The sequence below is a fragment of the Carcharodon carcharias genome, chromosome 4 (genome assembly GCF_017639515.1).
Source record: "Carcharodon carcharias isolate sCarCar2 chromosome 4, sCarCar2.pri, whole genome shotgun sequence".
NCBI classification, from domain to species: domain Eukaryota; kingdom Metazoa; phylum Chordata; class Chondrichthyes; order Lamniformes; family Lamnidae; genus Carcharodon; species Carcharodon carcharias.
The window spans coordinates 106,848,387-106,864,068 of record NC_054470.1 but is presented as its reverse complement, the minus strand read 5'-3'; the positions used below and the strand labels follow the sequence as shown (position 1 = coordinate 106,864,068).

Sequence of the window (15,682 nt, the reverse complement as noted above, 5' to 3'; positions counted from 1 at the left end):
GCTGGGCAGTTAGAGAAACTCAAGGTAATTGGGAAGAGTCAGCATAGTTTTGTGAAAGGGAAATCATGTTTAACCAATTTATTGGAGTTCTTTGAAGGAGTTACATGTGCAATGGATAAAGGGGAGCCTGTAGACATGCTGTACTTGGGTTTCCAGAAGGCATTTAATAAGGTGCCACATCAAAGGTTATTGTGGAAAATAAAAGCTCATGGTGTGAGGGGTAACATATTAGCATGGATAGAAGATTGGCTGGCTGGCTGAAAACAGAGAGTCTACAAAATGGGTCTTTTTCTGATTGGCAGGGTGCAACAAATGGAGTCCCGCAAGGGCCTGTACTGGGGCCTCAGATTTTTACAATTTATTTCAATGATTTGGAAGAGGAGAGTGAAGGTAAGGTAGTTAAATTTGCAGATGACACAAACATAGGTTGGAAAGTATGTTGTGAAGAGGACATAAGGAGGTTGCAGATGGATATTACAGATAGTTTGAGTGAGCGGGAAAAATCCTTCATATGAAGTATAATATAGGAAAGTGTGAAGTTGTTCACTTGACAAGAAAAATAAAAAAGCAGGGTATTACTTAAACGCAGAATAACTGCAGAATTCCGAGGTGCAGAGGGATCTAGATATTCCAGTGTATGAGTCACAAAATGTTAGTATGCAGATACAGCAAGTAATTAAGAAGGGTAATGGAATGCTATCCTTTATTATGAGAGGAATTAAACATAATGTAAGGATGTTATGCTTCAATTATACAGGGCATTGGTGAGACCACATCTCAAATACAGTGTGCAGATTTGGTCTCCTTATTTAAGGAAGGATGTAAATGCATTGGACATGGTTCAGAGGAGGTTTAGATTGATACCTGGGATGAGCGGGTTTTCTTATGAGGATAGGTTAGACAGGCTGGGCTTGTTTCCACTGGAGTTTAGAAGAGTGAAGAGTGATTTGATTGAAGTATACAAGATCCTGAATGGCCTTGACAAGGTGAGTGTGGAAAGGATATTTCCTCTGATGGGTGAGTCCAGAACTGCAGGGCACTGTTGTAAAATTAGGGGTCGCCCTTTTAGGACAGAGATGAGCAGCTGGTGTCATTGAATATTTTTAAGACAGAGGTTGATAGGTTCTTGTTAGGCAAGGGAATCAAAGGGTATCGGAGATAGATGGGAATGTGGATATCGAAACACAGACAGATCAGCCATGATCTTATTGATTGACGGAGCGGGTTCAAAGGGTGAATGGTCCACTTCTGCTCCTATTTTGTATATTTGTATGTTTGCATGTCCGTATGTTCTGTTCCTTTGTATTTAAGGACTAGAATTATTCTCAGATTAATAGATTTGGTGCTTCATTTCATAATGCTTCACTCTCAGGATGCAATTACAGTTTGTTTCCAGTATGCATGGAGAGGAAAATGTTTACTGTTTAAAAATAAAGGGGTCACCCATTTAATGAGGAGAAATTTTTCCCTCTGAGGTTCGTGAACATTTGGAGCTCTCTTCCTCAAAAGGCAGTGGAAGGAGACCCTGTGAATATTTTTAATATTTTTAGATAGATTTTATAATATTTTTAGGTAGATTCTTGATAAACATGGGGGTGAATGGTTATTGGGGTAGGGAGCCCAGGCAGGAATTGGGGTTACATTCAGATCAGCCATGATCTTATTGAATGGTGGAGCGGTCTCAAGGGGCCTATTCCTGCTCCTAATCCATATGTTTGTATGTTACGTATTTTGGGTGGTCAGGCTGATTTACCCAGCTTTGAAGCGTTCTAAAGTAAAAGAACACCAGCAAATTGTATTTATATACAGCCTTTGGGAAGTTTTGCTATGGTGAAGTGCTTTACAGGGGCGTTATCAAAGAAAATTTGATGCATTCTCCATGTCAGGAAGAGACAGGTGACAAAAGAATTAAGTTTTAAGGAGCATCTGAATGAAGGAGAGAAAGTTAGGTGGAGGGGTTTAGGGAGGGAATTCCAGAGCTTTGGGCCCAGGGAACTCAAGGCATGACCATCTGCAGTAATATAAATCAAGAATGCACTAGCGACCATGGGAGGTTGTAGGGCTAGAGGATGGGGAGGGGCGAGATCATGGAGGGTTTTGAAAACAAGGATGAGAATGTTAAAATCAAGGTGGTTCTAGACTGGGAACCAAAGTAGTTCAGAGACCACAGTTTTGACTTGCAATGAGTTAGATATGGGCAGTAGAACATAATTGAATCTAAATGTAACAGAATTATGGATCAGGGTTTCTGAAGAAGGTGAACTGAGGCAGGGGTGTAGATGGAGACAGGCTAATTCATCCCTAATAGGTAGTCTCAAACCACTTAGAGTTTCTTTTCAATATAGGGGATGCTATTGTGGTGCAATGACACATTCAGAATGTATCCAAGCAGTCTATTCATCCAAGAAACTTGCAGGTAAATTATACACTTTAGCACTTAAAGCTTTGAACTATGTTCGAAGGGAGCACTGAAAGCACTATAACTTTAATTTACTGAAATAAGCACTTTTCAAGTGTTACTCAGTGCTGGGAGAATTATGGCATTTTTGTTATTATTTTTCAACCTTTTTAACATTTGGGGGAAGTTGGTTATTCCTGCCTGATTTGTTGTAAAATGCATAGTCTGCATTTTGCAGTCAGTGGCAAGACAATGGCCCTCGTAGAAAGCGACCCATAGAGTTCTAGCAGCCTCTGAGGTGTGGAATTCACCTTTTCTGATGTTAATTCTATTCTGGCACCTGCTATCAAGGATCAAGGAACATCAGCACTGATGTCAGGTGAAGCAGCCAATCACATTGAAGAATTCTCACCTCCAGCAGGCCAAGAAGTAATAAACAGGTTTCATCGTTAACTTTAAAAAAAAAAGTTAACAGAAAGCAAAATAAAGGTTATCCCTACACATGATATTAAGAGAGAAATTTAAATATGATAAACATTTAAACAAATACTATTTCAAATCTGTGGAATTTTTCCCATGGGGTGGAGACCTTTGACTCTTCACAAATATAGAATGAGTTTTTCAGGGCCAGAAAGGTTAATCAGCGGTAATTATGACCTAGTCATATAAATTATGGAAAATGTATGGCACAGAAGAAGGCCATTCAGCCCATTGTATCTGTGTCAGCCAAGAAAGAACTATCCAGTCTAATCCTCCTTTCCAGCTCTTGGTCTGGAGCCTTGTAGGTTACAGCACATCAAGGGCAGGTTTTTCCGGTTGGTGAGCGGGAGCAGGGCCTGCTCGCAGACATGTAAAATGATGGGGGAATATGTTGGGCATGTGTCCTGACGTCACCCTGCGTTATTTACATTTTCAGTTTGGCCTATTAAGGCCATTAAAAAACTCATTAACTTGATCGATGGACCTGCCCATCCAATCTGGCAGACAGGTTGGGAGACCTGGCGAGCCTCAGAAAAAGCATGAAACCTCATCCACAGGCAGGATGAGGTTTCATGAGAGTATTTAAATTTTAATTAAGTATTTAAATAAAAGTTATGGACATGTCCCAACTCATGTGACAATGTCACATGAGGAGACATGACAGGAAACTTTTTTTTATCACCTTTATTGAAAGTTTTAAATGGGAGCCGATCTCCCTGAGGCAGCACTTAGCCTCAGAGAGATCTGGGCGCTCTTCCGCGCGCATGCTCGAAAGAGCGCAATCCGGGCTGAGGGAATCCCCCCCACCCACACAGGGAGTGCTTAGCACATACATCATGCTGGACGGGCCTTAATTAGCCCACCCACGTAAACTGGCAGTCCCCAACTGGGGGCGCTGATCAGAAGCACGCCTGCCTGCGCTTGCTCCCGCACTTCCCCCTCAATGGGGGGAAAATGTTGTCCCAACTGTATATCCAAGTGTCTTTTTGAATGCAATGAGGGTTTCTGCCTGTACCATGTTTTCAGGCTGTGGGTTCCAGACCATCATCACGCTACTGAATAAAAAATATCTCCTCCAATCCTACCAATTATTTTGCATCCATGCCGCTGCTTATTGGCCTGTCCACTAAAAGAATAGGTCCTTCCTATCCACTCTAACTAGGGCCCTCATAATTTTAAACACCTCAATTAAATCTCCCCTCAGCTTCCTCTGTTCCAAAGTAAACAAGCCTAGACTATCAAATGTTGCCTCATAGCTAACATTCTCCAGTCCTAACAACAGCTTTGTCAATCTCCTCTGTAGTCTCTCTAGTCTGATCAAACCGTTTTTGCAGTGCACTGAATGCAGTATCCTAGCCATGGTCTAAGTAGCATTTTCTACAGTTCTGGCATAATCTCCTTGACTCTTATATTCCATGCCTCAAGTAATAAAGGAAAGTGTCCCTTATGCCTTCTTAGTCACCCTATCTACCTGCTCCACTACCTTCAGAATTGCACTCTATTAAAAACCAGGTGACGAGGGGTATGATTTAACAGAGACAAAAGGTTTTTTTTACAGCAAGACTGATAGTATGAAGCATGGAGGATGTCAATCAGTGATTTCTAATTGATTTCCATCTGAAAGGAAGATGGGAAGAATAGGGAATCACTGACAGCAATTTCCACCTTTAACAATGGGTGTGCAGACAACAGAATTTGCTGTCTGTTTTAGAGTGTAATGAAATTAATAATGAGTAACTCAGGGTTATGTGGCACAGTGGATATGATACTGGACCAGTAACACAGACGCCTGGACTAATGATCTGGAGAAATTAGCTAAAATGTCACCATGGCAGCAGGGAAATTTAAATTCATTTATTTAAATAAATCTGAAATAAAAAGCACTATCCCCATATCCCTTTACATCATTGGTATTCAGAATCTGTTAATCTCTGCTTTAAACATGGTCAATGACTGAGCTTCCACCGCCTTCTGGGGTAGAGAATTCCAAAGATTCACAAACCTTTGAGTAAAAAGAAATTCTCTTCATCTCAGCCTTAAGTGGCTTCCTCCTTATTTTGAAATGGTGCCCTCTGATTCTAGACTCCCCAACCAGTGGAAACATCTTACCTGCATCTATCCTGCCTATCCCTTTAAGTATTTTGTAGGTTTCAATGAGATCACCTCTCATTCTTTGAAACTCTAGACTACAGGCCCAGTTTCCCCAATCTTTTTTCATAAGACAGTCCCGCCATCACAGGAACAAGTCTGGTGAACCTTTGTTGCATTCCCTCTATTGCAATAATATCCTTCCTAAGATAAGGGGATCAAAACTGCACAAAGTACTTCAGGTGTGGTCTAGCTAAGGTTCTATACAATTGAAACAAGACTTTGCTACTCCTGTACTCAAATCCTCTTGCGATAAAGGCTAACATTCCATTAGCTTCCCTAATTGCTTGCTACACCTACATGTTAGCTTTCAGTGACTTATGGATAAGGACACCCAGGTCCCTTTATGCATCTACACTTTCTAATCTCTTATCATTTAAGAAATCCTCTGCACATCTGTTCCTCCTATCAATGTGGGCAACCTCACATTTTTCCACGTTTTATTCCATCTGCCATGTTTCTGTCCACTCACTAAGTCTGTCCCAATCCTCTTGAAGCCACTTTGCATCTTCCTGATGACACACATTCCCACCTAATTTTGTGTCATCCATAAAATTAGAAATATTACATTTGGTCCTCACATCCAAATCACTGATGCATATTGTGAACGGCTGGGGCCTAAGTACTGATCCTTATGGCACCCCAATAGTCACAGCTTGCCAATGTGAGAATTACCCATTTATTCCTACTCTCTGATCTCTGCCTGTTAACCAACCGTTAAACCATGCCCTCCTAACCCAGGTGCTTTAATTTTGCCAATCAATCTCCTGTGGGGACTTTATCAAAAGCTTTTTGAAAATCCAAAATACTACATCCACCAACTCCCATTTATCAATTCTATTATTAACATCCTCAAAAAACTCCAACAGGTTCATCAAACATGGTTTCCATTCATAAATCCATGTTGACAATGCCCAATAGATCATTATTATTCAAGTGTCCATTTATCACATCTTTTAGAATAGATTCTAGCATTTTTCCTACTACTGATTTTTTTTTATTCATTCATGGGATGTGCTTCGCTGGCTGGGCCAGTATTTATTGCCCAGCCGTAGTTGCCCTTGAGAAGGTGGTGGTGAGCTGCCATCCTGAACTGCTGCAGTCCATGTGGCGTAGGCACACCCACAGTGCTGTTAGGAAGGGAGTTCCAGGATTTTGATCCTGACAACAAAGGAATGGCGATATACTTCCAAGTCAGGATGGTGACTGACTTGGAGGGGGACTTCCAGGTGATGGTGTTTCCATCTATCTTCTGCCCTTGTCCTTCTAGATGATAGTGGTTGTGGGTTTGGAACGTACTGTCTGAGGAACCTTGGTGAATTCCTGCTGTGCATCTTGTAGATGGAACGGCTACTATTGTTCATCGGTGGTGGAGAAAGTGAATGTTTGTGGATGTGGTGCCAATCAAACAGGCTGCTTTGTCCTGGGCAGTGTCAAGCTTCTTGAGTGTTGTGGGAGTGGCATTCATCCAGGCAAATGGGGAGTATTCCACCACACTCCTGACTTTTGCCTTGTGGATAGTGGACAGGCTTTGGGGAGTCAGGAGGTGAGTTGCTTGTCGCATGATACCTAGCCTCTGACCTGCTCTCGTAGCCACAGTATTTATATGGCTAGCCTAGTTCAGTTTCTAGTCAATGGTGACCCCCAGGATGTTGATAGCGGGGCATTCAGTGATGGTCATGCTATTGAACATCAAGGTCCAATGGTTGGATTCTCTCTTATTGGAGATGGTCATGGCCTGACACTTGTGTGGCACGAATGTTACTTACCACTTGTCAGCCCAAGCCTGGATATTGTCCAGGTCTTGCTGCATTTGGTCATGGACTGCTTCAGTATCTGAGGAGTTGTAATTGTGCTGACCATTGTGCTAATAGGACTGTAGTTCCCTGATTTCTCTCTCCCTCCTTTCTTAAATAGTGGAGTGACATTTGCTACCTTCCAATCTGCAGGAACCATTCCAGAATCAATAGAATTTTGGAAGATGATCACTAATGCATCCGTTATCTCCAAAGCAACCTTTTTCAACACCCTGTGATGTAGAATATCACATCCTGGGGACTTATCAACCTTCAATCCCATTAATTTCTCCAATACTTCTTACTTATATTAATTTTCTTTGATTCCTCATTCTCTCTAATCCCTTGGATCTCTAATCCTGGGAGATTTCTTGTATCTTCCTCAGTGAAGACAGACGCAGAATAATCATTTAGCTTCTCTGCCATTTCTCTATTCCCCATTATAAATTCTCATGGTTCCGCCTATAACGGATCCATATTTGTCTTAGCCCAAATGTTTCCTTTTCACGCATCTATAGAAGCTTTTGCCATATGTTTTTATGCTTATTGCTAGTTTATATTTGTATTCTATTCTGCCTTTCTTTATCATTTTCTTGGTCCTCTTTTGCTGTTTTCTAAAATCCTCCTAATCTTCAGGTTTACTAATATTTCTGGCAACTTTATTGGCTTTTTCTTTTAATCTTATGCAATCCTTAACCCATACCCACATTGTTAGCCATGGTTGACTGACTTTTATTGAGTTCTTGTGCCTAAAGGAATGTATAATTGTTGTAAACTATAATTCTTTAAAGACTATTCATTGCCTGTGTACAGTCATGCCTTCTAATGTATTTTCTCAATCCACCTCAGCCAATTTGCCCTTGATACCTTAATAATTTCCTTTGTTCAAATTTAACACCCTGGCTTCAGATTGAACTACCTTACTATCAAACATAAAGAAAAATTTTAGTATATTATGGCCACTCATCCCTAAAGGTTTTTTTAATTAGCTCTTTTTCATTACATAACGCTAGATCTAAAATAGTCTGTCTTCTAGTCAGCTCCTCAACATACTGCTCCAGAAAATCATCCCTAACACACTGCAGAAACTCAACGTCCACGGCATTAGTGCTCAACTGGTTTACTCAGTCTATATGCAGATTGAAGAAACCCATGATTAATGTATTACCCATGGTACTTGTTCCACTAATCTCCTGATTAATACCATGCCCCACACTACCATTACTGTTTGGTGGCCTATAAACAACTGGTACCGATTCTTGCTGCCCCTTGCTGTTTCCTAGCTTCACCCAAACTGATTCCACATTTCGTTCTTCCGATCTGAGATTCTCCCTTGCTAATGTGTCAGTGCAACACCACTTCCTTTTCCTTTTTGCCTGTCCTTCCTAAATGTCGAATACCCTTGAATATTCAATTCCCAGTCTTGGTCACCTTTCAGCCATGTTTTCGGAATTGCATTAGATCATACTAAATTATCACTATTTGTGCCTTAAACTCATCTACCTTGTTGCGAATACTACGTGCATTCTGTTAGATTGCCCGTAACTTTGTCTTTTTGGCATTATTCTTTGTTTCACCTGCCTTTTAATTTCACTTGTCACTTTTCTTCTTCCTGTTACTAGCTTTACTTCCTGTTACTAGCTTTACTTCCCTCAGGTTCCCATCCCTCTGCCAAGCTAGTTTAAGCCCTTCCCAACAGCACTAGCAAATCTCCCTGCGAGGATATTAGTCCAGTCAAATACTTCATTGTAGTTTGGAATGCTTCAGTGAGTAGATTTTCCTTCTGCTCAAAACATGGATTATATGTCATATCAAAAATGTTAAAAGCTTTCTAGCTCTGAAGACTGCAATATATATTTAAGTGTAATGAATAATTATGGTACCATTATTACTCTTTCAGAAAGCAACATTAATTTTTTTATTATATTTAAAGTATGATGTTACTACTGTCAGCAATGTGCACATTTAGGAGCTAGGCTTTTCAAACTGCCCAGTCAAACACTTGGCTATCACTAGTACACCAAACAATAAACCTATATCTCAGAATTCAGTAAAAGGATACCTTCAATTGCAGCACTTCCCTGCTGGCAATGATTGACGCTGTAAATCTTATTGCTTGTAGTGCTGCCAAATTTTAGTCCTGAGACAGAGCCAGTATTTTTTCCCCTTTCGGCACTCAATCTTGTGAAGTGACTGACTGTCGCCTACACTTCAAAACACAAAATCCAGAGTTGTATCCAAAACGTGATGCATTTAATTCCATGAGTCAGCCTCCTGAGTAAATGTTTGAAAGTGGGGCTAACAGATTAGAAAATAAATTTCTTCATCTGCATAAACCACAAATAATTCCCATGTTTGTCATTCGCTCAGCAATCCAAGAATGCCACGGCTTAATACCAATCTGGGCCAGCACCATATACAGTAAATATTTTTTTAAAACATTGCTTTGAGAACTAATTAATATGCTGTATAAAATACACAGCAACTTTAATCTGTTTGGGTTAAATAGAAACAACTATTTGTTGAGTTTTGTTTTTCACAAATGGACTAAATGCTAGTGTAAATGTTATTGCTTCATGCACCAAATTGAATATAGTAGTGTTGCCAAGTCTGCCTCTAATTGTTAGACTTCTACACAGTAGTTTACAGAGTGGAATATAAACGCAAGGCAAAAGTGAATGTTCTGAGCAAACCACACCAGTCACCCCTCAAAGTTATTTGAGCATAAATCTAAACAAGTTGTTGTGCTCATGTATGCATTATTGTCATGTGCAGAGTTTGATTATGCTGCTTTCAATGAACACAATGCACTCTAGCAGTTTCCAGAGAAGAGAGACCCTAATGGTAAGAGGATATTGTTCCCTAATTCCAGGTCTTTGAAATGTTGCAATGCAGTTATGGCTTGACGTACCAGACAGGTATCAACAAGAAACAGATAAGCTTTATTACAGAGAGCTTTTCAGATGCTACATGCTTGAACCAGGTCCTCAACAAGAAGCCCCGCCTCCCAGAGTTGCCATGCTTAGGGTCCATTGGCAGAGCCTCCAAGAACAATCACGTGACCCTGATAGACAGTAGGAGAGGCTTTACCTTCAGTTACTACAAATGCGTTAATGGTGGAAATATTAAGTTCCTTAACTTAGACTGAAAGACATAGATACGACAACTTGCATTTACATAGAGCCTTTAACATGGTTACAAGTTGCTTTAGAGGAGCATTATCAAACAAAATTTAACTCTGAGCCACATAAGGAGGTATTACGGTGGGTGACCAAACTCTCGGACAAAGGGGTAGGTTTTAGGCAGTATCTTAAAGGGAGGAGAGAGGTAGAAAAGTGAATAAGTTTAGGGAGGGAATTCCAGTAATTACGGGCTAGGCAGCTGAAGACATGGCAACCGCTGGTGATATGGTCAAAATCGGGGAGGGCAAGAGGCCATAATTGCCAGAGATCTCATACAAACATACGAAATAGGGGCAGAAGGAGGCTATTTGGCCCCTTGAGCCTGCTCTGCCATTCAATAAGATCATGGCTGATCTGATTGTGTTTCTAGTTCCTCATTCCCATCTACCCCCAATAAGCTTTGATTTCCTTGCCTAACAAGAATCTATCTACCTCCACCTTAAAAATATTCAGTGACCCCGCCTCCACAGCCTTCTGAGGCTGAGATTTCCAAAGTCGTATAACCTTCTGAGAGAAAAAAAATCCCCCTCATCTCTGTCTTGTAACGGTGAACCCTAATTTTCAAACAGTGCCCCTAGTTCTGGACTCATCCACAAGAGGAAACATCCTTTCCACGTTGACCTTGTCAAGGCCATTCAGGGTCTTATTTACTTCAATCAAATCACCCGTCAGTCTTCTAAACTCCAGTGGAAACAAGCCCTGTCTGTCTAATCTTTCTTCATAAGACAACGCAGGTTTGTGGTGCTGAAGGAGGTTACTGACAGAGGGAGGGGCAAGGCCACAGGGGGATTTGAAAACAAGGCAGAGAATGTTTAAATTGAGGCATGACTGGACTGAGAGCCAAAGTGAGCGTGGGATGATGGACAATTGGGACATGGTGCCAATTAGGTGGTGGCAGCAGAGTTTATGGGCAGCATTAATGAGCCTCAAGTGAGACCAGGTACTGTTCCACACAGAATAGTAGATAATGTGGAACAGTTTCACTGTGAAAGCAACCCAAGCAAAGTTGATTAATTTCCTTCAAAAAAATATATATCATTTTTGGAATAGAATTAAAGGCTGAAGGTATAAATATTGACAGAAGTAGCCGAATGCTTTTTGGAATGAATTGGGAGCAACCTTCCAACTTCTGCTTGAGTTGGGAACTAAGACAGGGCAGCTTGCAAAATCCAGCGTCGCAAGGCCTGAACTATTTTGGGGTTTGGGCCTCATCTAAATACCACAAGGCAGCTAATGGTTTAAATTGTGTGCCCCGTTTCCCCCATTACCTGCAGTAACTAGCCAGTGTTGGGAGAGAGGGGGGTTAGTTCCCCAGTCCCATAAAAATTCAAATTGAGAAACATCTTTATCCTTTTCTCTAATAGTGGCCTGCATTTAAATGCAACTGGTGAGGTCTCCCAATGCCTGGTACAGATTGATAGAGTGTGCTCTGCTCACTTGAATCTAAATCATTGCAATCTGAGTCTTACAAGCAGCATAGGACCCCAATTTGTGTTTTTTAAGGAGCCTCCCACAGGAACTGGGACACGGGCTTCTTTGCCCAGTTTACAGACCTATGTGCAAACCATCTCATGCAGACGTTGTTTATCGAATATGGGTGGCCAATGTGCTCCCCTCCCAATTCAACCTGTCCGCTATCCATGTTACAAGGAAAAAAAGGATGGCTAGCCATTGAAAATAGCTCCCAGTGATTCCTAAGCTGCTAATGAGAATTTTTTATGGCACTTCTCCTCACATGATTACATAGCTGAGATCAATGCAAGCATGGACAGATTTTACCTTTTTTTAATGGGATGCAGGCATGACTGGCAAGGCCAACACTTATCACGCATCTCTGATCCACTGTTACTTCAGTTGGCAGCTGAAGCTTGGTTGTGCCTCTGATTTTGCATGTCCCTGGTACCATTAGCTCATGGATGCCATCTCATATATGTGTTATGCTCGTTGACACTGCCTGATGCCCCCAAAACCTTGGTGGGCCCTTGATTACTATTCCTCAAAAGCCATTGCTTACATCTAATATTCTCTGTCTCTGGTCTCTTTATTTGTGAGAGCATATAGACAACCTGCTTCCAGGGCTATGTTAATTGTATCATTGAATTAGAAATTTAGAGATATGTGACAGAGGTCTGGGTGACTCTATTTTTTTTCTCTCAGCTTTGACTGTAGAGAAAAGCTCATTATTGCATTGAGAGCCTTCAGTTTATTGATTATCATTCATATGCAGTGGGCTTGAGTTTTATTCACTTTCCTTTACCCCTACAGCATGGTTACTGAAAAACAAATGGCACAGTATATCAACAGGCACACGTACTCCATAATCACTCTGACCTAAGGACAACCAATACATGTCATTCATTTTGCCAGACATCAACCAGGCTGCAGCACAATGGAAATGGTCCATTGATAAAATGATTGCAATGGTTAGTAATGTGTTGACTTTGATATCCTGATATTTTCATGTTGCAGCACACAATCTAAGGAGCAGTACAAAATCCTATACCTCATAGTGCAGTGGGCGAGTTGAAATGGGAGATTTTTATGACATTATATGACTGGATTTTTATGCAATAGTGGTGACACCGCAGATATAAATTCTACTTGAAATGTTATATTGTCCACAATGTCAGTATAGTTATGAAGCTTCTTTTAACATAAGGCTTATAATCTGATATAATCTTACGATGCTCAACTGATGATAACCCGACAGTAGGTTGAGGATTCAGTTCCATTAGCAGAGTCAGTGACTGATCAGAAACCAATGAAAGTTGATTGTCTCTTTGTAGCTCTGCCAGGATTATCGATGCGAAAACTTAGCAAAGTGATAGGATAGAAATAGAAGGAATAACATATCAAAGCAACTCAGACAGCGTAAATACTTTTAAAAATTCTTTATCAGTCTTCTTCACCTTGTTTTCTTCCTTCTCTACTGAAGATGCTGAATGTTGCTCGGAACCAAGTCAATTGGTATCGGTTGCCTTCAGTATCTAATTGACTTCAAGAGTAAGACTAGACACTATTCAATTGACTATTCATAGGGCAGGATTTTATATCCCACGGGCAGGCGTGCACCTGACCCGATTGGGAGTAAAATAGTGCACAATGACATTGGGTGAGCGTCCCGACATCATCGCGCATTCATACAATATTTCGGTCGATGAGCACGCACCCGCTGACAATTAAGAGCCTATTAAGGCCATTAATCAATTAATTTAATCCTATTTTTTGCGAGTGGACGAATAGGCCAGATGGTCTTTGCATCTTTTAGGAAGCTTCATCCACAGGTGGGATGAGGTTTCCAACAGCAATTTCTAAAAGACAAAAATTTTGAAACATAATTTTTAATATGTCCCTGTTCATGTGACTAAGTCACATATGGGGACATGTTTCCCTTATTTTTAAAATCTTTATTTTTCATTTCAAAGTTCTTCAGCTCCCTGAGGCAGCTCTGTACCTTCAGGGAGCTTTCACTGCGCACTCCCCTGCGCATGCGCAGACTTCAGTGCTCACGCTCCTCCCCTCCCACCCTGGCAGCACTGAGGCTTTTCAGCGCGCGTTTCACGCTGGATGGCCGTTAATTGGCCAGCCAGCGTGAAATTGTGGTCGGAGCCTGATCGCGGGCAGCGGTCTGTTTTGCGGCCGTTTCTGGGCCCGCTCGCCGTGGCCGCCTGACGAAGGGAAAATCCTGCGGGTAGGATGATGCAGGACAAAAGTTGGTAATTCAGTCCATCGTGACTGTGCCGGATCTTTTAAAGAGTTATTCAATTAATTCCATTCCCCTGGTTTTCAGAAGGGTGCCACAACTGAACCTGATCCCGTTTCAACTGGTATCTGTGCATTTATTCATCCAGCAGGGTCATTGGGTTAGTGTCTAGAGTCAGAACTCTAACTGATCTTCCTTTTCCTAACTGAGAAGCACTGATGCACATTTTAGAAACTCAACTGCAGTTTAACCTGGGAAGAACCTCAGTTTAAAATTAGTACACATTTATTATCTGGACATTTTCCCTCTCCATTTGTTATGAGGGACTTATGTCAAATTAATGGGGAAATGGAAATGTGGTTCTAGTTGGTATGAGTTCACTGGACAATATTTAGCATGGATTTTTGAAGAGAAGGTCACACCTGCCTGACCCAGTTCCATTTATTGTAGGGGTACTATGACGGTGGATAAGGCAATGTCTATGGCTATTCTCTATGTGGATCATAAGAAAGTGGTTGATGAGGATTACCCCCAGAAATTCTGAGCAAACATGAAAGCAAATGGAATTGGATGCGACTTTGTGACATGGGTTGGTAATTTGTTGGGGAGAATGGACTGCAGTGGTTCAAGAAGGCACCTCACTGATCCCTTCTCAATAAAAGAAAGAAGACAAATGTAGAGTGGAGATAAAGATAATATATGACAAGTGGGCCAAATCTTCCCCGCCAGCTTCAGGACCCGTGTCAGAGTCAGCTGGAGGTTAGAAGCCCTCACTGAGTGGGGAACAGTCACCTGGCTGTAATTTTCTCAAAATTGGTGAATTAATGACCAGAAGATGGGCTTGCTGCCCCATTAAGGATGGCAGGTGGGGTCTCGAAGCTAGAGGGCCAATAAGAGATCTTCCAGCACTGAAGAAATAGCAGGCTGCCTTTTCAGGCCAAAGGGACAGTGGGAGAGAGGGAGGAAGAGGTTGAAACCCTCTCCAACTTTTCTAACGTTAAAGTAGAAATTCCTCACAGCAGCTGTGCCATCATTGTGGAATGGAAACTCCTCCATGGGGTGACTAGTGACTGCAGTTCAAGCCAAGCAGACAGGGAGGCAAAGGTTGCCTGGAGAGCTGAAAACCTGTCACCACCAACCACCCCCCTACCCAAGACTGCCTCCAGGAGATCACCCCAAGGCAGCTGGTAGTTCATCGCCGCCTCTGGGCACCTAGGCATTGACTGGAAAAAGGGGTGGGATTTTTAAAGAGTCAGGAAGACTCTAGGAACAATTACAAATGGTTTGGAAGTCCTGCCCCCATTTCTGCTGAAAGCATTTTCGTCATAGAGGATAGGGGGTGGGGCATGATTTGGACAGGCACAAATCACAAAGGTCCATTTAAAATTAGGTGAAAGTTCAAATAGACCCTATTTTGGCAGTTGTGGGAATCAAGAATTGATGGACTAGACATGAACACGCTTAAGGAGCTGATAATGGTTTATGTAAATGGTCATGATCTGAAGTTTTGTAAATTCCCCGCTCTTTCAACTTAAAAACAAACAGGCTGCAGCTGTCAGTGAGAATTAAAATAAATCCCTTTGCTGAGCTGCTTTAATTGACAGGCATAGGTTAGAAAAAAGAATAAGGGTCTTTTATGCAGTTTCAATAGAGCTCTTTGTTGACATTTCTCCAAGAGTTATTATTATACCATTATGAGCACTTGTCTGAGTTTCAGAAGTTACAATTATCTCAGCAGAAGGTTCTGAGTTCACAGTTTGCTTGAGAGCTTAAAGAGGCTATTAAAGAATTTAACTTGTCTTTGATGTGTTTCATGAAATACATGTTTGTTTTTATAGGTAAGTGACCATTTGAGGAGATTTAAATCTTTGAATGGGTTTTGTCAGTGGGAGGTTTTTCATTATCAAATGTATAGGAGCAGGAGCTGCATTAGGTTTTTAGAAGTTTCATTTTCATTTCCACATGGCTCCTGAGA

At 41.4% G+C, this 15,682-nt stretch overlaps 1 long non-coding RNA gene across 1 annotated transcript in view; it reads left to right on the top strand.

The window, feature by feature from the left end:
* Window positions 1-13,610: 13,610 nt before the first annotated feature.
* LOC121277020 overlaps window positions 13,611-15,682 on the top strand; it is a 175,039-nt gene continuing 172,967 nt past the window's right edge. The window contains exon 1 of the long non-coding RNA XR_005942782.1: window positions 13,611-13,695. This is a non-coding gene — a long non-coding RNA (uncharacterized LOC121277020). The remainder of the gene's footprint in view (window positions 13,696-15,682) is intronic.